The 15,076-nt window shown below is 40.8% G+C and overlaps 1 long non-coding RNA gene across 1 annotated transcript in view; it reads left to right on the top strand.

Annotated features, from left to right (window-relative positions):
- The window catches only part of LOC145519090 (uncharacterized), a 255,141-nt gene that overhangs the window by 22,655 nt on the left and 217,410 nt on the right, over nt 1-15,076 (top strand). The gene's annotated exons all lie outside the window — the stretch shown is intronic.

Here is a 15,076-nt window from a genome sequence, read left to right as displayed (position 1 = left end):
GACAACCATGGGCATTCTTTTTGAATTTCTTGTGGGAAACAAGTAAACCTATTGTGTTTAGCCTCTGAGATTTTGGAAAACGTACACATCGTCATGGCTAGCATGTTTCTGATGAATGATTCTTAAATTAGAATTGCATGAGTAAGCACAAAGTTTAAAGAAAAGAAACAAATCTAATACAGAATCAGATTTTTTTTCTATTATACAGTAAGTTGGCTTCTGGCATTGGAGAAGACATTTGCAGAAATCAGTTTAATGAGTTACTATAGAAATGAAATGAAAGGACATCTTTTTTGGGTGTTAGTTCTAGAAGGTCTTGTAGGTCTTCATAGAACCGTTCAACTTCAGCTTCTTCAGCATTACTGGTCGGGGCATAGACTTGGATTACTGTGATATTGAATGGTTTGCCTTGGAAACAAACAGAGATCATTCTGTCCTTTTTGAGATTGCATCCAAGTACTGCATTTCGGAGTCTTTTGTTGACTATGATGGCTACTCCATTTCTTCTAAGGGATTCCTGCCCACAAGTAGTAGAAATAATGGTTATCTGAGTTAAATTCACCCATTCCATTCCATTTTAGTTCACCGATTTCAAAATTGTCGAGGTTCACTCTTGCCATCTCCTTTTTGACCACTTCCAATTTGCCTTGATTCATGGACCTAACATTCCAGGTTCCTATGCAATATTGCCCTTTACAGCATCAGACTTTGCTTCTATCACCAGTCACATCCACAGCTGGGTATGGTTTTTGCTTTGGCTGCACCTCTTCATTCTTTCTGGAGTTATTTCTCCACTGCTCTTCCGTAGCATATTGGCACCTACTGACCTGCGGAGCTCAACTTTCGGTGTCATGTCTTTTTGCCTTTTTGGTGTTGGAGAAAACTCTTGAGAGTCCCTTGGACTGCAAGGAGATCCAACCAGTCCATCCTGAAGGAAATCAGTCCTGAATCTTCATTGGAAGGACTGATGCTGAAGCTGAAACTCCAGTGCTTTGGCCACCTGATGAGAAGAACTGACTCATTGGAAAAGACCCTGATGCTGGGAAAGATTGAAGGCAGGAGGAGAAGGGGATGACAGAGGATGAGATGGTTGGATGGCATCACCGACTCAGTGGACATGGGTTTGAGTAGGCTCTGGGGGTTGGTGATGGACAGGTAGGCCTGGTGTGCTGCAGTCCATGGGGTCTCAAGGAGTCGGACATGACTGAGCGACTGAACTGAACTGATAGAAATGAAATAACCTATAAGAATTTCACTACAAGTTAGTTGTTAGCTGATTTGGGTAACTCAGGAGCTCAGAAAACAAATGAGTTATTATATGCTAGTTAAGTTCTGTCAATAATATTAAAAAGCAATAAAAAGGCATAAGAATTCTCTCCATAAGTTAAACATTTTGTTTGGAATTTGTTGCTGTTTAGTCACTGAGTCATGTCCGACTCTGTGATCCCATGGACTGCAGCATTCCAGGCTTCCCTGTCCGTCACCATCTCCTGGAGCTTAAAACTGCTTCACAAACTAGAGATTTCCCTGTTGTAAGTCACTTGACATGCTTGCAGTTTTCACTGAAATCATATTAGGAAACAAAGTGTTTATATCTTGCTAAAAAGATGTGATTTATTCTAGAAGCAGTGGATGGAGGAAGAGATCTTCAGTAATGTATGTGTATGTGCTCAGTAGTGTCCGACTCTTTGTGACCCCATGAGCTGTAGCCCTCCAGGTTTCTCTGTCCTTGGACTTTTCCAGGAAAGAATACTGGAGTGGGTTGCCATTTCCTTCTCTAGGGGATCTTCCTGATCCAGGGATCGAACTCACATCTCCTGCTTCTCCTGCTTGTCAGGAGGATTCTTTACCACTGCACTACCCGGGAAGCCCATCTTCAGTAATAGGGTACTCAAATTTCAGTTGAGGAGTTAATACCTGTAACTCTTTTTCCTATCTTGTTTCAACAAAAATGTGTCTTTAAGGATGAAAAGTTTCTTTGAATACCTTGCTTACCCTTTGAACATAAGTTGATTTGATCTATTATTTCCTCTTCTTCATCTGCTACCCACAGTCTTTTTCTTTTGATATAGTCACAAGTAGTATGATAATAGAAATTAAAGTTGGATTTCTGCAACAACTTATTCAACATCAATGCTCTTTCATGTGTATTTCAAGTTAATGTGATAAAAATTATCTTCACAGAGCAATCACCCTTTTCAAAAGTATGTTCTTTCGCATCTCTTGTTATCCCTTAATATGCTTGCAGAATTTGTATTTGTTATTTAAATTTATCATGTGAACTGTAGACGTATTGTTTAATGAAGCAAGTGTTTTTTGTTCAGAGTAAATGAGTGTCTACTCTTTGATTAGCTGTTATTTAAAGATGTGCTGATAAAAGCAAGTTAGCTATTTTTCAGTTGGCTAATCTACATGTTACTAACTTTTAAAAGAAAATTATGCCATAGGTACATATTTACAAATTGACTATGACTCAGTATCATCCAATTCAAGCCATCATCTAAAAATCAATGGGTGGAAATTTTTAGATTGACAAACATAACTGAAATTCAAATCACTTAAAAGAATTTAAGGACATAATAAAAGTTCTAAAAAAAAGTCTGTTTTAAGCAATGAAAATTCTCTGGGATGGGATACCTTTTGAGTCTTATAGGTTTACCCGTAAGTAAGATTAATGAAGTTTTCTTCCTTCATTTAAACTTGCACTTGTATTTCAGCTCTTGTATTAAACTGAGCCTCAGCTTGGGCATAATCATTTTCTTTTTTTTTTTGTGGCTGGTGGCTGTTAGCATTACCTACATTCAAAGATTGGTACTCTTAATTGAGATTTGTGATTTTAAAAAATTTGTTGTTGGCAAGACAAAAGTATATTTCAATTGAAACATGTTCTCAAAATTCTTGATTCAACTAAAATTATATTGAAATGCCAACTGACACTAATAAGAACAGTTCACTTCAGTCGCTCAGTCGCTCATTCTTTGTGACCCCATGGAGTGCAGCATGCCAGGCCTTCCTGTCCAGTCCATCACTAACTCCCAGAGTTGACTCAAACTCATGTCCATTGAGTCTGTGATGCCATCCAACAATCTCATTCTCTGTTGTTCCCTTCTCCTCCTGCCTTCAGTCTTTCCCAGCATCAGGATCTTTTTTAAAAAAAATTTATTTATCTATTTTTTTACTTTACAATGTTGCATTGGTTTTGCCATACATTGACATGAATCCACCATGGGTGTACATGTGTTCCCCTTCCAGAACCCCCCTCCCACCTCCGTCCCCATCCCATCCCTCTGGGTCATCCCGGTGCACCAGCCCTGAGCACCCTGTATCATGCATCAAACCTGGACAGGCGATTCGTTTCACATACGATAATTTACATGCTTCAATGCCATTCTCCCATATTGTCCCGCCCTCACCCTCTCCCATAGAGTCCAAAATACAGTCTATACATCTGTGTCTCTTTTGCTGTCTGGCTTACAGGGTTATCTTTACTGACTTACTAAATTCCATATATATGCGTTAGTATACTGTATTGGTGTTTTTCTTTTGGGTTACTTCACTCTGTATAATAGGCTCCAGTTTCACCTACCTCATTAGAACTGATTCGAATGTATTCTTTTTAATGGCTGAGTAATATTCCATTGTGTATATGTACGACATCTTCCTTATCCATTTGTCTGCTGATGGACATTTAGGTTGCTTCCATGTCCTGGCTATTATAAACAGTGCTGCGACGAACATTTGGGTACACATGTCTCTTTCAATTCTGGTTTCCTCAGTGTGTATGCCCAGCAGTGGGATTGCTGGGTCATATGGCAGTTCTATTTCCAGTCTTTTCCAATGAGTCAGCTCTTCCCATCAGGTGGCCAAAGTATTGGAGTTTCAGCTTCAGCGTCAGTCCTTCCAATGAATATTCAGGACTGATTTCCTTTAGGATGGACTGGTTGGATCTCCTTGCAGTCCAAGGGACTCTCAAGGGTCTTCTCTAACACCACAGCTCAAAAGCATCAATTCTTCAGCTCTCAGCTTTCTTTATAGTCCAACTCTTACATCCATACATGACTGGAAAAACCATAGCTTTGACTAGATGGACCTTTGGTGGCAAAGTAATATCTCTGCTTTTTAATATGCTGTCTAGATTGGTCATAACTTTCTTCCAAGGAGTAAGTTTCTTTTAATTTCATGGCTGCAATCACCATCTGAGGTGATTTTGAAGCCCCCCAAAATAAGGTCTGTCACTGTTTCCACTGTTTCCCATTGATTTGCCATGAAGTGATGGGACCAGATGTCATGATCTTAGTTTTCTGAATGTTGAGTTTTAAGCCAACTTTTCACTCTCCTCTTCACTTTCATCAGAAAGCTTTTTAGTTATTCTTCTCTTTCTGACATAAGGGTGGTGTCATCTGCATTTCTGAGGTTATTGATATTTCTCCTGGCAGTCTTGATTCCAGCTTGTGCTTCAACTAACCCAGCGTTTCTCATGATGTACTCTGCATATAAGTTAAATAAGCAGGGTGACAATACACAGCCTTGATGAACTCCTTTCCCAATTTGGAACCAGTCTGTTGTTCCATGTCCAGTTCTAACTGTTGCTTCCTGACCTGCATACAGATTTATCAGAAGGCAGGTCAGGTGGTCTGATATTCCCATCTCTTTCAGAATTTTCCATAGTTGTGATCCACACAGTCAAAGGCTTTGGTATAGTCAATAAAGCAGATGTAGGTATTTTTCTGGAATACTCTTGCTTTTTTGATGACCCAATGGATGTTGGCAAATTGATCTCAGGTTCCTCTGCCTTTTCTAAATCCAGCTTGAATATCTGGAAGTTCACAGTTCACGTACTGTTGAAGCCTAGCTTGGAGAATTTTGAGTGTTACTTTGCTAGCGTGTGGGATGAGTGCAATTGTGCAGTAATTTGAACATTCTTTGGCATTGCCTTTTTTTGGGGTTGGAATGAAAGCTGACATTTCCTAGTCCTGTGGCCACTGCTAAGTTTTCCAAATTTGCTGGCATGTTGAGTACAGCAGTTTCACAGCATCACCTTTTAGGATTTGAAATAGCTCAACTGGAGTTCCATCACCGCTACTAGCTTGGTTCATAGTGATGCTTCCTAAGGCTGCTTGACTTCACATTCCAGGATGTCTGGCTCTAGGTGAGTGGTCACACCATTGTAGTTATCTGGGTCATGAAGATCTTTTTTGTATAGTTCTTCTGTGTATTCTTGCCACCTCTTCTTAATATCTTCTGCTTCTGTTAGGTTCATACCATTTCTGTCCTTATTGATCCCATCTTTGCATGAAATGTTCCCTTGGTATCTCTAATTTTCTTGAAGCGATCATTAGTCTTTCCTATTCTATTGTTTTCCTCTATTTCTTTGCATTAAGAACAGTAACCACTAACAAGTAAATATATCTACTGCTCTGAGCTGACTCCCTGTTTTTAGGATGAGTGTGTATGAACTGCTTCATATAATTCAGTTGTCGAGGTCATGTGTGGGGATCCTGGAGGCTAACATGTCATCCAAGGAAGGAACACCATGAATGCAATGTAGAAACCGAAACTCGAGGAAGTAAATCAGCAGAAGGGGAGAATGAAACGAGATGGGACGTGGGGAGACACTCCAGATGCGCGAGTGTAGTTTTAAGAGCCTGACGGAGGAATGAGTCTGGGGCCGCTGTCCCACCCTGAGGTGCCATGCCCTTTCCACTGCCTCTGGCTCCTAAATGATTGCAGCTGGGCAGGTACATGTCACGATTATGAGACTGCCTAGTTGTGCTCTAAGACTTTGGCAGTGGGGCCGGGCAGAGGGCACAGATTTGGGTGTAGGTCTGGATGTTGTAAAATTGAAAAAAAGGAAAAATGCAAGTGTTGGTCACTCAGTCGTGTCTGACTCTCTGTGATCCCATGATCTGTAGCCCACCAGGCTCCTCTGTCCATGGGATTCTCCAGACAAGAATACTGGAGTGAGTTGCCATGCCCTTCCCCAGGGGATCTTCCTGACCTGGGGATCGAACCCAGGTCTCCTGCATTGCAGACTGATTATTTACCCTATGAGCCACCAACCATGAAATGTATGCAGATATTTCAGGCTGGAGTCGGGGAGGGGGGTGTTAGGGTTCTCCAGAGAAACAGGCCTAAAAGGTTTGTGTGTGTATAAATGCCAATTATTTACACTAATATAGAATAAAAATTAAAAACTTTAAAAATGCCAATTACTTATAATGAATCATGTGTGTATGTTTTACATGTATCATATATAGTCATCTATATTATTTATATATAATCATCTATGTATTTTGCATATATAGTCATTTTATGATAAAAATCATTTGTATATCTCTTTCTCATCTATATTGATTATAAAATGTTGTAAGAAATTGGCTCATGTGATTGTGGAGACTGAGAATCTCCATGATCTGCTGTCAATATTCTGGAGGCCAAAGTTGAGAGAGAAGGCACTGTTCCTGGCCAAAGTCCTGGGTGGCTCCCTCCTGGTCATCTCCCACTCAAAATGCTAAGTTGACCCTATTCTTTTTTCTTAAAGTGAAATTACGTGTTTGATTAGAACAGAAGTAGAAGCAATGAGTTGCCCCTATTTAAATACTTTAAGTTTTAGGTAGCTGCATCTTTAGGGGTTCCCAAGTGGTGCTAGCGGTGAGGAACCCATTTGCCAAAGCAGGAGACACGAGAGACATGGGTTTGTTCCCTGGGTTGGGAAGATCCCCTGGAGGAGGGCATGGCAACCTACTCCAGTATTCTTGCCTGGAGAATCCCATGGACAGAGGAGCCTGGAGGGCTCCAGTCCATAGGGGTCACACAGAGTCGGACACAACTGAAGCAGCTTAGCATGCACACACCTGCATCTTTAAATTTTACTTTTCTTTATTTGCTGTTAATTCCAGTGTCTCCTGTTCCCTAACATTGAAGTAATGGAGCCATCGCTACTGACATCATTGATATCACATGATATCTTGACTTCTCACTCTCTGAATTCTGGTCCTAAATCTCCTAACTATAATGTATATGAAAACATTGATGACTGAAACTTATTCTGTATTTATAAATGAGGATGAGGCTACCTACTTTACGAGGTAATTGTAAAGATATAGTGAGATAACAAAAAGTATTTTTAACTATGAAGCACTCTGCAAATACAAAGTATTAGTAGTTGCAAATAGTCCTCTGTACTGCAGTGTCATCCCACAGACCTTTATGAATTAGGTACATCAACGATTTAAACATAATTTAAATTCATCCCACATCTAGAGAAACACACTGTGCTTCGAAAATCTTCCTAGAACACAACTCTGTTATTTCTTTGCTTAGAAATCTTCTATGCCCATTCATTACAGTCCACAGTTACGAAATGAAATATTCTAAGAATCCATGTGGGCATAGTGCGGGAATAAATTTTCTGCAGGTAAATGATTTTTTATTTTTTTGCAAACCCAGTATATATGCAGGTTCTGAAACCCAGAAGAATAAGTAAACATGAAACACATACCGGTTTAATAGTTAAAGTGAAAAGCAGTCAAGGATGGAGACAGGAGTCCCGAGAATTGTCCTCTGATCACCATGCTCAGAAAGGGTAGTGAAATTGGTGCTACACATTTCCTATTAGCACTATTGGCTAACTGTTCTTTTTTTCACTCAGTAGACCATATTGATAAATGCGAGGAAAGGAAGATGATTGCATTTTCCATATTGCTTTCTGATAATCTGACATTTATTTGAGTTGGCATCCTTTCTTTATTTTTCCAAGTTTGATGTGAACTTCTTTTCTGTTATTTTTTTGTACCTATGAATTCATGTATGTTGTGATTAACATGATATTTATCATGGTTCATAGAAACAGAGATAAGTCTCAAAAGCTGTTCTTAAGGGGTTAAGAAAAACGTTAGTTGCTTCAGTCATGCCCAACTCTTTGCTACCCCATGGACTGTAGCCCACCAGGCTCCTCTGTCCTTGGAATACTCCAGACAAAAATACCAGAGTGGGTAGCCATTCCCTTCTCCAGGGGATCTTCCTAACTCAGGGATAGAACCTGGGTCTCCTGCATTCCAGACAGATTCTTTACCAGCTGAGCCACCAGGGGTTAAGAAGATGGCAAACAAAGAAGCAATTCTGAGCTTAACTGCTCTGAACATTTTTCATGGGGTCTTCCAGGCAGAGTCTTGTGGTGAGGGAAAGTGGCTACACCAATGTACTGTAATGGGGGGCTTTCTGCTTTGCAAGCACAATAGGAAAGAAGCAGGAGCCAGATTCCCAGCGTTTCCCAGAGAAGTCAAGAAGGGAAGGCACATAGATGGAGAAAGACAGGGTGAAGAGTGGAAGTTATGAAACATGCATGTATGTGTGAATGAATGCATGAAAGAACTAGTGAACAGATCAATATGGACGTGAGTGAATGGACAAATTACTGAATGAATGATGGCCAGACGCATAGGAACTTAAATACTCAAGTGACTGAAATAGTCTGAACAACATGGGCTTATAGAAAGAAAGTATTGATAGTTTGTTGATTGCTTTAAAAACTCTGAAGCACAGAAAGTTAGATTAACATAGCTGTTGATTGTTTATAGATAGTAGCTGTGACAGCATTTATCTCAACTAAGTCCAATATTTCTTCACAGTATAGTTCAGCATTTTTTCCATTTTAAGTCATTCATCTTTATTCATCAAGTCATCAATATATATTAAGCATCAGCTCTGTGCTGGCTGCAAGGGAACCTCAGCTAATACCATGTGATCACATCAGAATCGTGTGACTAAAAATGTATTAACAATTACTGTGTAATCGCCATAAGCTCTGCTACTCTGGGCACTATACACTTAGGAAGAAGTCAAAATGTATTGATTTGTGAGTTTTATCCCAGTCTTCATATATCAATACCTTATCATCTGTTTGTGCTAATCAGTGCTCTTTCGCTACCTGTAGAGTTTCTTAAATCAGACACACGGCAGGTGATGGATCAACAGGGGGAACTTGCCTTGCAAACCCTGCTGTTTCCCCTATTATTACACGTCTCAACTCCTTCATGGTATCAAGTCTCCCTGTGGTTGCCGTTGTAAGTCATTTCTCTTGTCTACGGGCTCTTCATAATTTTTAGGGATGGCCAAATACATTTTACTTGTTATTGCTAACTCCCTCCTCCCTACAAAAAAAAAAACCTCCTAGGATTTGTGTCTGAGCCCCTGAAGGAAATGTGTTAATGAATAAGGATGGTCAAGGCTGCTCTTGTAGGTCAAAGTAAATATCAACTCTAAAATATGCAGCTTAGGTACTAACTAATTCCAGCCATGTCTCAGCTGTTCTCCTTCCCCAATTCATCACTTTCAATGAGAAAGTCTAAAGCAGGTCAGAGACTCCATCATTTATCAGCACTTTGACTTACAGATGCATGTGAGTGAGAGGTGCACGTGTGAGGCCCGTTTTTCTTGCGGCATTTCCCGGGGATATTTTCAGATAACGTTTTGTAGGGTACAGTTTAATCTAACATCTCCCCCAGTTTCTTGGAGGGGCTGATAGACTCCAGGGTGGACATTACATTGACTTGTTTATTCTTTATTTTATTTGCTTATCCTTTTTTTTTTCCTTTCATAGACTCCTTCCTTCCCACATAAGAACAGTGGCTATGTAGTACAATAAATTTAGACTTCCTACTTTTACTTCCCTGTCATACATTTTAGTTTGAATGTATTTGCTCTTAATTTTTGTCTCATTGCATCTTTGTTGTTCCAAAGACAGTCATTAGGAAGCTACAAAATGCCATATGTGGCTTTCTGTGATGGAAGTACAGTGATGAGCGAAGTGGGCATGGCACCTGACCTGGAGACTTCTGGTTTTTGGGGGGAGCACCTCATTTTCAGGTTACCTTCAGGTTATCTGCTAGTGTTATCTTGCAGTTACATTTTGGGGCATCATCAGCCTGACTCTGGATAGTGTCCCGTGAAGGCTTGTGGAGGAACTTTTCAACCATGCCTTCTCTTTAACGTGCTTCTGTATCATGCTCTCTATTCTGAAATCTATTCTTGCTTCAACTGCTGAAGAGTTAGCAGGAGACCATGTCTTCCATTAACTCCACAGTTTGTCATCTGCGGCAGGGCTCTGGGGCTCTTCCTGAGTGATTTTTTTCTCGGGAGGGAGTAGAACTGGGAGGGCATCTAGAATTCCTTCCTGGGAAATACTATATTTGTCTCTGCTCCCACATTCTGCTGGTTTCCCAGGTGGTGCAGTGGTAAAGAATCTGCCCACCAATGCAGGAGACTCAAGTTCGATCCCTGGGTCGGGAAGATCCCCTGGAGTAGGAAATGGCAACCCACTCCAGTATTCTTGCCTGGGAAATCCCATGGACAGAGGAGGCTGGTGGGCTACAGTCTATGGGGTCTCAAAGAGCACATGCACACCCATTTTCTGCCAATATTTGGTCTTTGATTTTGGTTCCTGACATGGAACTCCTAAAACCTTTGTACTTTTCTGAGCCCTGGGTGTGATAGGACCACCTTACAAGATCTCCTGAATTCCTTGGAATTTCCTGGGTGGTAGAAGCATCTTTTGTTCAGATGAGCTGACTGCTGATGGCTCCTGCGTGGGGACTGTCACAAGACAAATCAAGTGTGATTAGAAACTTAGGACTTGTAGTCTCACCTCTGTCCTTTAGAGATGGAAAAGGGGCTGGAAACTGAGTTAATAATTAATCATGCTGATGTGATGAGGCCTCTAAAAAAATCTCTAAATTATGGGCTTCCCTCATGGCTCAGTCAGTAAAGAATCTGCCTGCAATGCAGGAGACCTGGGTTCAATTCCTTGGTTGGGAAGATCCCCTGGAGGAGGAAATGGCAACCCACTCCAGTATTCTTGCCTAGAGAATCTCATGGACAGAGGAGCCTGGCAGGCCACAATCCATGGTGTCTGCAAGAGTTGGACACAACTTAGCGACTAAACCAACCAACCAAATGACGTTCCAAGAGTTTCAGGGTTGGTGGACACATCCATGTACTGGGAGGATCGTTGTCTAGTCTCTAAGTTGTCTCTAAGCTCCTCTGTCCATGAGACTTCCCAGGCAAGAGTCCTGGAGTGATGGGGTGCTGTATCTCTGTGGGAGCAGAAACTCTGGGCCCTTCCAGACTCGCCCTAGTCACTTTCATCTGATTGTGCATCTGTATCCTTTGTCATTGCCTTAATTATATAATAAACTGGTAAACATAAGTAGTGGTGCCCTGAGTTCTGTGAGCCATCCTAGCAAAGAATGGTTGTGAGGACCCTGGTTTACAGCTGGTTGATCAGAAGTGCATGTGATAACCTGATGCAAGGCTTCTGAGCTGGGGGGGTCTTTTGAGACCAAGCTCCTAACTGGTGGGGTCTGTGTGAACCCTGGGGTAGACAGTTTCAAAGCTAAATTGAATCCTAGGTCACCCAGCTTTTGTCTGGAAAATGGGAGAATTGATTGGTGTGGGGAAACCCACAAAACCAGTCACAGAAGTATTCCAGGTGAGCAGTGGAGGGGAAACATGAGAGATTTTTCTTTTCACCTCTGAGTCACCCAACTCTTAGCTATTTGTCTGGTATTTCTGTTGTGTGTCATGTTTCAGAACAACAACAAAAATTCCACTACAAACAAAAATCGAGGTTTTGGGAACTACTTCCCTGGCACAGACCATCACTTTGCAAACGTTTGAAGGAGGGCTGAACAGTGCAGGGACCGGGTGGTGGCAGAGACAGGCTGGCCGATGAGCCCTCTGTCCCCTCTGTCACCTGCTGCTTTCATCCAGTCTCCCCTCAACCCACGTACTTTGCAAGAGTTGCTTCTGTTGCATTCAACCCTGACAGAGTCAAAAATAAGAATCCCCAGGTGGTCCCAGAGAATTTTGAATGGTCATCCCAGGTGGTTTGCACACAGGAGTGTGATAGTAGAAGGCAGAGATTGGTTTTGAAGATAAAGCTTTTTGTGAATGGACGCCCCACCATAGCAGAACACCTTTCATCACTTCTCCGGTGGCGCAGGCTGTGTCATGTCCATCAGAAGCATCAGTCCTTTGGTGCTCAATGAACTCCTCTGCGGGAGGCACTCCCCTGTCTGTCCCTCCCAGAGCAGCCCTCAGTGACCATGTCCGAAATGCCAGCTCACCCAGCAGCACCAGACTTGAGGACTGTGTGCTTCCCGTGTCCCTACCCACATTTCTCCAAAAGCACATGATGTCTGACTTCATCCTCTGCCAGAATGTGAGCTCCCCGGAGGCAGAGGCTGTGCTTGTCTTTGTGGCCTCAGAAAAAAGAAAAGCACTTGGTCACTAGTAAGCTCTCAAATGAATGAGCAGATGAATACATAAATGAATAAATGAGCAAATGAATACATAAGTGAATGAATGAATGGACTAAATTCACCTTGACTGTTAACTGTGTTGTATTAAATGGATCCTTCAACTATTTGATCATGCTTCCAAAGAAGACATAGGAAAGGCTACAGGTACATACAAAGATTTTCAGCATCACTAATCATCAGGGAAATGCAAAATAAAACCACAATGAGATATCACCTCACGCCTGTTGGCGTTACCATCATCAAAAAGACAAGTGTTGGTGGGGATGTGTAGAAAAGGGAACACCTGGATGCTGTTAGTGTGAATGTGAACTGGCACGGCCACTATGGAAAAAGACATGGAGTTTCCTCAGAAAAACTAAAACTGGGACTACCTTATGATCCAGCAATTTTACTTCTGGGAGTGTAGCCAAAGGAGATGAAAACAGTAACTTGAAGGGAGTTCCATGGCATGCGATGGAATACTATTCAGCTGTAAAAAAGCGAGGAAATGCTACTATTTGCAACAAAATGAATGAGCCGTGAAAGCATTATGCTAAGTGAAGGCATCCACAGAAAGACAAATACACCGTGCTTCGCTTATATATGGAATCTAATAAAAATAAACCAAATTACTTCTCAGTTAAACTGGGGACAAAAAGGATGCTTAAAATTTGTTACAATGACTGGATGAGGAAAATACTATGTACAGAGCACTTGCATTATTGGATCTAAGCTCATACTGCTTACCCCATGGCAGGCAAGTGGTTGAGAGATGAGTCTTGAGGGACGAGTTCTTGGGGAAAGGAATTAACAACTTTATCCGGAAGGTCCAGGAAACCGAGACGATAGTGGGCACCTGCCTCAAAACACCACCTTCCTGAGTTTGGGCTCTTGGGAAGAAGTCAAACACTTCTTGGTCACATCAGTCTCCAGAGGGGATGTGTGGATTTCTCCCACCTACAGCCAGTCATAGGTGGGCCTGGTCAGGATGTGTCCTGTGAGTGAAACAAAGGTGTTTAGCTTAAAGCTCATTACCTAAGAGGCAGGATTCCAGGAAACTGGCCATTATGTGTAACTTAGGCTTACAGGCAACATCTCTTTAGTGATTAATTTGTTATAGAATACAAAAAGTGCTTCTCTATTACACTTTCACATTTTTTTTTCACATTAGGTCATTGTAACAAAGTTTATACATTTATAAATATCTCCTTAAATATATTTGTTATATAAAATACTGTTGTTTAATTAGGTCCCATTTGTTTATTTTTGCTTTTATTTCCATTACTCTGGGAGGTGGGTCATAGAGGATCCTGCTGTGATTTATGTCAGAGAGTGTTTTGCCTATGTTTTCCTCTAGGAGTTTTATAGTTTCTGGTCTTACATTTAGATCTTTATCCATTTTGAGGTTATTTTTGTGTATGGTGTTAGAAAGTGTTCTAGTTTCATTCTTTTACAAGTGGTTGACCAGTTTTCCCAGCACCATTTGTTAAAGAGATTGTCTTTTCTCCATTGTATATTCTTTCCTCCTTTGTCAAAAATAAGGTGTCCATAGGTGCGTGGATTTATCTCTGTGCTTTCTATATTGTTCCATTGATCTATATTTCTGTCTTTGTGCCAGTACCATACTGTCTTGATGACTGTAGCTTTGTAGTAGAGCCTGAAGTCAGGCAGGTTGATTCCTTGAATTCCATTCTTTTCCCTCAAGATTGTTTTGGCTATTCAAGGTTTTTGGATTTCCATACAAACTGTAAAATTATTTGTTCTAGTTCTGTGAAAAATACCATTGGTAGCTTGATAGAGATTGCATTGAATCTATAGATTGCTTTGGGTAGTATACTCATTTTCACTATATTGATTCTTCTGATCCATGGACATGATATATTTCTTCATCTGTTTGTGTAACCTTTGATTTCTTTCATCAGTGTTTTATAGTTTTCTATATATAGGTCTTTTGTTTCTTTAGGTATATTTATTCCTAAGTATTTTATTCTTTTTGTTGCAATGGTGAATGGAATTGTTTCCTTAATTTCTCTTTCTGTTTTCTCATTGTTAGTGTATAAGAATGCAAGGGGTTTCTGTGTGTTAATTTTATATCCTGCAGCTTTACTATATTCATTGATTAGCTCTAGTAATTTTCTGGTGGTATCTTTAGGGTTTTCTATGTAGAGGATCACCTAATTAAACTTAAAAGCTTTTGCACAATGAAGGGAACTATAAGCAAGGTGAAAAGACAGCCTTCAGAATGGGAGAAAAAAAATAGCAAACAAAGCAACTGACAAAGAATTAATCTCAAATATGTACAAGCAGCTCAACTTCAGAAAAATAAACAACCCAATCAAAAAATGAGCCAAAGAACTAAACAAACATTTCTACAAAGAAGACATACAGATGGCTAACAAACACATTAAAAGATGCTCAACATCACTCATTATCAGAAAAATGCAAAAGGAAACCACAAAACCACAATGGGGTACCATCTCACGCTGATCAGAATGGCTGCTATCACAAAGTCTACAAACAATAAATGCTGGAGAGGATGTGGAGAAAAGGGAACCCTCTTACACTGCTGGCGGGAATCCAAACTAGTACAGCCACTATGGAGAACAGTGTGGAGATTGCTTAAAAACTGGGAATAGAACTGCCATATGTCCCAGCAATCCCACTGCTGGGCATACACACTGAGGAAACCAGAATTGAAAGAGACACGTGTACCCCGATGTTCATTGCAGCACTGTTTACAGTAGCTAGGACGTGGAACAACCTAGATGTCCATTGGC

The sequence above is a fragment of the Giraffa tippelskirchi genome, chromosome 8 (assembly GCF_054371585.1).
Source record: "Giraffa tippelskirchi isolate mGirTip1 chromosome 8, T2T-mGirTip1v1.2.pri, whole genome shotgun sequence".
In the NCBI taxonomy this organism is placed as follows: Eukaryota; Metazoa; Chordata; class Mammalia; order Artiodactyla; family Giraffidae; genus Giraffa; species Giraffa tippelskirchi.
Note: the sequence above shows the minus strand (reverse complement) of the source record. Positions and strands in the feature narration are given on the sequence as shown.